Source organism: Triticum dicoccoides, chromosome 3B (assembly GCF_002162155.2).
Source record: "Triticum dicoccoides isolate Atlit2015 ecotype Zavitan chromosome 3B, WEW_v2.0, whole genome shotgun sequence".
NCBI classification, from domain to species: domain Eukaryota; kingdom Viridiplantae; phylum Streptophyta; class Magnoliopsida; order Poales; family Poaceae; genus Triticum; species Triticum dicoccoides.
Genome location: NC_041385.1, coordinates 138764992 through 138771851, shown reverse-complemented (window position 1 = coordinate 138771851; position 6860 = coordinate 138764992). Strand labels below are relative to the sequence as shown.

At 54.4% G+C, this 6860-nt stretch overlaps 1 pseudogene; it reads right to left on the bottom strand.

Moving 5' to 3' along the window:
• Nucleotides 1–1951: 1951 nt before the first annotated feature.
• LOC119275183 lies at nucleotides 1952–3398 on the bottom strand (annotated as a pseudogene).
• Between the last annotated feature and the right edge of the window lie 3462 nt (nucleotides 3399–6860).

Below are 6860 nucleotides of genomic sequence, written 5' to 3'. Positions count from 1 at the left end.
GGGCTGAGATTGAAAGTTGTATTGCTGATGGTAACAATCTAGTCTATCAAACTTTCATTGAAAATACTAATGCTCAGAAGAATACATCTCAATCGACTAGTGGTAATGATGGTGTAGCTGCTAGTGTGCAAAACCCTAATCTGGCTTTACCTATCTCATCGGAGCCTCCCGTGCCGATGACTTATTATCCTACCCAAACAAATCAGATTGTGGCTGCACCCATTAATCCTATTATGAGCATGCCAGGTTCGGTGGCAACGCCGAACCCAACCTTACCTACAGCTACAACCACTCGACCACTACCAAATTATGGGTCGACATACCTGCCACAATTCCTACCTACAGCTAGTAACCCTACTCCTCCTATGCCACTGCCACCAGCTTCATCGTCCACTATGGATGATGGTTTAGCTAATCTTAGAGAGGAGATGGCTAAGATGCTTCGAGAGAATTTTGGAGTTGAGTTACCTCGGAATCAGATTTACCAAAAGCCGTACCCCGAGTACTTTGATGCCATCCAGTGCCCTCCGGGATATAAAATTCCAGATTTTGTTAAGTTTAATGGAGAAGGCAGAAAAACCACATGGGAGCATGTTAGTCAATACTTAGCACAACTAGGTGAAGCAGGCTCACTGAATGAGTTGAAACTACGTTTATTTCCTTTATCATTAACTGGTACCGCATTTTCATGGTTTTCTTCTTTACCACATGGTTCCATTCGAGTTTGGTCGCAGCTAGAGCAGAAATTTCATGATCACTTTTACAGTGGCGACAATGAACTCAAGTTGTCACATCTAACATCGGTTAAACAGAAGCATGATGAATCGGTCTCCGATTACATCAAGAGATTCAGAGAAACGAAAAACCGATGTTTTAGTTTGGTGATAACCGAGAGAGACTTGGCAGACCTAGTGCTGAGTGGTTTGAGAACTCCCATTAGAGAAAAGCTAGAAGGCTATGAGTTCTTAAATATTAACCAAGTCTTACAAAGGGCTTTGGCTCAGAAAAGCCGAAGCAAAGATCTCAAAGAAGTGCATAGGTACAAAGCCGATCGTCCAAAGATGAATATGGTGGAATATGATAGTGATCACTCGGACGATGAGGGTGATGTTTTTGCTACTGAATTTGTTTGGCCATCTAAGGCCAAACCCTTTACTTGCAATGATCTGAAACCGATTCATAAGAATCATGATGAAGAGATGAAGTTTACTTTTAACATTGCTAAGTGTGATAGAATATTTGATGCTTTGCTGCAGGCTAAGATTATTAGAATATCTCATACTTTACCGCCGTTTGAAGAGCTGAAACGGTGTGCTTATTGCAAGTATCATAAATCTTTTTCTCATGCTACTAACGGTTGCAATGTTTTTCGACGACGGATACAATCGGCCATTAATGACGGACGATTGAACTTTTCTGAGATGCAAGTTGATAAGCAGCCTTTTCCAATGAACACCATGGATTTAGAAGGGAAGAAGCTGCTCATTCGGCCGGAGGTAGCCGAATCTGCTAATAAAGCTAATGTCATTGTTGGTGAGCCCAGGAAAGACAAGGAGGGCGACAAGGTCTTGGGGAGACATGTTGTGCTTGATAAGCAACCCGATGGCAAGGAAGTGATCAAGATCACCATCAAGAATCCTACACTCGAGGGGCAAACACAGGTGCAGTAGGACACTCGAGTTAAATTTGTCAAGCCCAAGAGTCCAGAAGTTGGCAAATGGAAGAGGAATGAAGCTAAAGTGCAACGCAAGCGGATGAAGCCAACTTTTGATATGTTGCTGTCTACGTTTTATCTCTTCATCGTTTTTCTCTCTCGTCCTTCGCTGTTCTTCGTGTTTGAGAGCTACCAATCCCGGGGCTCTAGGGGCGAGCGAATCGACCTAGGGCAGCCCATAGCCGCCGCACTCCCTGGCGGGGTCCCTCCCGGGGGTGTGGGGTTTTCGGGTCTGCAAAAGCACCCGTCGACTGTCTTGCGTATCGCGCTGTCGGTCGGGTCTTCTTCGACGTGTGCTGCGGTGCATCACCCCCGGTGTCGAGGGTACACGTGATGTGTTCGTGTGTCAACACGGTCGGGCGTCACGCACTGGGTGATGAGCCGCGCCCCTGGCTTGTGCGGCCACGGCTTTACCAGAATGCACGTCGCGATGTAGTCCAGGTTCGTCAGGGGCACGACGTGTGCCGGCGGGCCCCAGCCATAGTCGACCTCGGCGAACCCGAGGCGCGTCCAGTCTGACACCAGCAGCGTGCGGTAGTCCGACGTGATCTGGTACGGGTCCTCGCCGCCGTCGGCGCCGGCCTCCCCGGTTGCCCACCGCGCGAACTCCGACGGCATCCGCCTCTTCCCGTCCTTGATGATCTTCACCACGTCCGGGATCGAGGAGCCGGACACCTTGCCGGCGGGCGCCGAGACGCGCATGATGTAGTAGCAGTTGCCGTAGAACCCGGCGCCCGGGAGCGAGGCGTGCAGGAGGGGCCGAGCGTTCATGGCGAAGCAGAAGTGGACGGTGGACTCCGGCTCGAACCCCGCCGGGCGGGTGCGGCTCTGCCACGCCTTGGCCACCAGAACCTCGAACGCCGAGCACCACGATCCGGCGTGCTCCGAGTTGTACTGAGACTTGAAGTGGTTGATATAGTCCGCGGAGATGTCCATGGCGAGGTACTCGAGACTCTTGGCGCCCGCGGGGCTCGGCAGGCTGCCGATAACGGCGACGGCCGGGTCAGGGATCGCCTCGCGGCCCCACTGCGGCTCCACTGCAAGCCCATCCACGCTGCTGCGGCCGCGGGCGAGCTCCCCGACGGCGGCCATGAACTGCGCGGCGCCGGGGCCGTCGGAAACGGCGTGGCTGAAGCGGAAGCCGACGACGAAGCCGCCACAGGCGAATGTGGTAACCTGGACGAGCAGGACGAGCTTGCGCTCGTACTCCTCCTGGGCGGGCGTGGGCGGGAGCAGCTCGTCCTTGGCGATCATCATGGGGTGCTCCAGGTACTCCACGTCCTCGAGCGCGCAGGCGGCCGCGGCCTCCGTGAACCAGACGCCACTGCCGTCGCTGCCGCAGTCGACCTGCAGCAGCCCACCTTCCTCCGTGAACCCCAGGCGCCCGGCTAGCGGGTAGTAGTGGACAAGAGCTTGCGCCAGAGCCCGTTCGATGGTCCTCGCCGGGCCCGTCGTCCTCGCCGTCAACATGCCGGTCAAGAGCCGGCTTGAACACGTGCAGCGACTCGATGAGCGCCATCTGGGTGGGGTAGCGGTCGAGCCAGGACAGGCGGAGCGGGCCGACCGGCGTGGGCTCGGACGGGGCCACCAGGCGCTGCGCCAGCCGCTCGACGGACTTGTTCACGGCCGCCATTGCAACGAAGCCGCAAGAGCTGAATGGAGCTGGCGGGAGAGGAAGAACTGATCGGTGGGTTGCTTGACTTGGCATCGAAGGGGAGCGCGTGTTATTTATAGGGCGTGGTGGAGTTAACGTCCGGCGATGTGGCTCTTGGTAGTGACGAGGATGAGAGTCGGATGGAAGCTGACCGAGGCTTCTTCTGCTTGCGCTGCTCTGCTCGGGGGACGGGGGCGAGGTGAAGGTCGGTCCTACGTCGAGCCGTCGGGGTCAAAAGGTGGTGGAGCGCCGCTTTCATAGCTCTATCCAGTTGCAACCAAGAGCTGAATTCGACTACACAGGGGCACACCACAGCAGCTCATCTAGTAGAAATTGGCAATGGCTCCTATGTGCATATGCACCCTTGCTATTAATTACATGCCCTAGTACTAACAACTCCAAAATTGTCAAGGAAAAGGTACGTCCATCTTCCATGGGGAAGGCGCGTGTTCCCTCTAGCCTCTAGGTACAAAGTAATACAGCCCCGCGAGGCACGAAAGCTACCGACCAGGTCCATGGACTGACTTCGTGCAAGGGTTAGGCGTGTTGATGCACTCGATCGGGACAAGCGACTGACCGGTGCAGTTGGTGGCAAAAGCACCAGTGCTGCTGGTTAGTGTTCTTGGATGTAATCCTTTTTTATTGATCCTTAACGTCTAAGGTTTGCACTGCAACCATACGAGAATTTGTTTTACAGTCTCTGTTTATGACGATGCACATAATAACAAGTAAAAATGTTAAAAAGTTTAAATCGATAAAATCTACATGGTCTCGACACAATGCGCATGTTAAAATACTCCCTCCGGTAAAAATATAAGATGTTTTGGCTATTTAAATATGAACTATATACAGGCTGAATTGAGACACAAACGCACTAGAACATGTCTGTATCTACTCTGCCAGCTGTCATGGCGATGGACTGACTCAGGGATCTACTCTGCCAGCTCCTCCTATCAAGCACTTTTCGCCGGCTCCATCACCGACCCGCATTGGCGCATCACTTGGAGATCATGGGCTCCGCTCCGCATCAAGTTCTTCGTCTGGCTTGCCCTGATGGGCAGGTGTTGGACTGCCGACCGCCTGGAACGTCATGGCCTTTCCCACGAGCCTCGCCGCCTCCTATGCGACCAAGAGCTGAAATCCATGCAGCATCTCCTGACGGGCTGCTCCTTCTCCCGCCAAATCTGGCACGAGGTGCTCTCATGGTGCCGATGCACCATCGCGATCCCAGCACACGACGACGAGTTCGCCAGCTGGCTCTCTACGGCCATCTCCAACACCTCGGCTACTCTTCGCCGCGGTCCATTGCCGTCCTCACCGCATGGCACCTATGAAAACACCAGAACGGCTGTCTTTTCGACGGTGACCAGCCAGCCATGGGACGTGCAGTGCATATGATCCAGGAGGAGGCGCGGCTCTGGACGCGCGCCGGCACTAAGGGCATGGCCCTCATCTTGCCTGAGACGTAGGCTAGGACAGATCGGGCAGCACACCCCGTCGTCTGTGTGCCAAGGCTACCGATGCTTGCCATCATTGCGTACAAGCTAGTTAGCCTCTCCTTCATCTTGTAAGACTTCCATGTATCGCTACTCTATCTATCAATGCAAAGATACGCAAGGCTTTTGATGTCTGTATCTTATATTTGTGAACGAAGAGAGAAGCATCTAAGTCGTAGCTTACGTAATGGTTGAACGACTCTCCTTGCTCAGCCTCTCTATTTACACACATGTGTAAGCGACATGCTTGTTGAAGTATATAGAGACAATTGTCTACACAAGTAGTATATAACTACGCAAGATGAAAAAACATGAAAAGACTCCTCTCCCGCGACCGCGCCCAGCCTTCTCCCCCGCGCGCCTCTCCCTCCCCCTTCCTCTCTGCCGCCGTCGCCGGCGCCCGCTGCGGGCCTGGCCCGGCCGACGCTGGTGGCGGCGGCCCCCTGGCTTTTCCCCTCTCAGGTGTCCGCCGGCGCGGGACGGGGCGACCCCGGGCGGTGCTTCTAGGCGGCGGCGGTCCAGCGCGACGGCAAGGGCTCCTGGCGCGAGAGGGGGCGGATTTCTGGACGGCGGCGGTGCCGTTGGCAGCGGGGCGACGCGGCGGTGCGGTCTGGTGGCGCCCGCTCGGCCCAGATCTGGGCCCTTCAGGTCCCATCTGGGCCTGGGCGGGCCGGCGGCGGGGTGGGTCTGCTTCGTGGCTTCCGGGAGGCGGGGGAGAGGCGATGAGCGGCAGGGTGCTGGCGGCGCCATCGCCGGCTTGCTGCAGCGTGGCGGTGGGCTTAGCGGGCCCGTTTTGGGCCTGGCGGGCCAGGGGTGGCCTGGCATGCCCTGCTGCCGCGTCCGGACGGCTACCGCGACGGTGCCGGAGGCTGGCCTCCCGCGCGACAGCGGTGGAGGTGGTTCCCTCCCGTTCGGCTTCGGTGCTGCTTCTCCCTCCGCGAGGCGCTTCTCTCTGGTCCTCTTGGCCTCGTGTTGGTGTTCGCAGTGAGGCGGCGTGGGTGACGGCGCAACTGCGATGGCGCATGGTGGTGGGCGGCGGTCTGGCTGGTCGGCTCCGGTCCGTTGGGCGGTGGGGATTGGAGTACGGGAGAAATCCTTACCGGTCTTCAGCCCCGATGCGGTGACACCTGCGGGTGCCACCATTCCTTCCTGGAGGATGTCGGTGATATCCATCCCCCACCTCCCTCCGCGTGCCGGGGAAACCCTAGGACATGTCCGGGCAGCAGCATCGTCGGCGTCGCTTTCCTTCTTGGAGGTGTTGTTTTGTACGCGGTGGTCCGGAGCCTCGAGTTGTAGTGGTTTGTCTCTGGTGGGCGTAGCGGTGGCGGGTCATCCGCGCTCTATCGAGCTGCCGTTGTTGGCATTTGCTTCTTCTTCTTTTAATTTTGGGCTTGTTGTGCTGTTCACCCCAGCGATCCTGTATCGGTGTTGGTTGCTTTGGAATACAAAGCAGGGGAACCCTTTTTCGATAAAGACTTCACAAATAATACATTTTTTTCACACAGCCCTAATATCTAACGTTGAGCAGCTGCCCCATCCAGAATTTGTGGCCTTGTAATCAATTCAATCATACTAAAAGTAAACTACAAGAAAGATGATGAGAATAGAGCGTACAGAGGGAGCTAATTGGCACTAGAAGAGCTAATGCCCAAAATTGCTTCTTACTGGAATATTAATATGCATTAGTGTTAAACACAATGGTTTTATCGGTCAATGCGGTGTACATTCTACCAATTTCTTGGCTATTATATTAACTTTGTTGTTAGTAATGAAAGAGATTTTATCTATCTAATTCCCGTCTAAGTGAGACACTTTTCTCAAAGTTATACCTATGCCGCCATGCCATGTGTATTAGAGTACACTTAATGTGAAATAAGCTTGGATACTCGTCTCAGCTGGTTTGTTGCCCAACCATTTGTTTTCCCAATGTATAGTTTAGGTGCAGGGTCATTTTGATGTAATGTATCAAAGTCAAAAGGAATAATATATTGTTTCC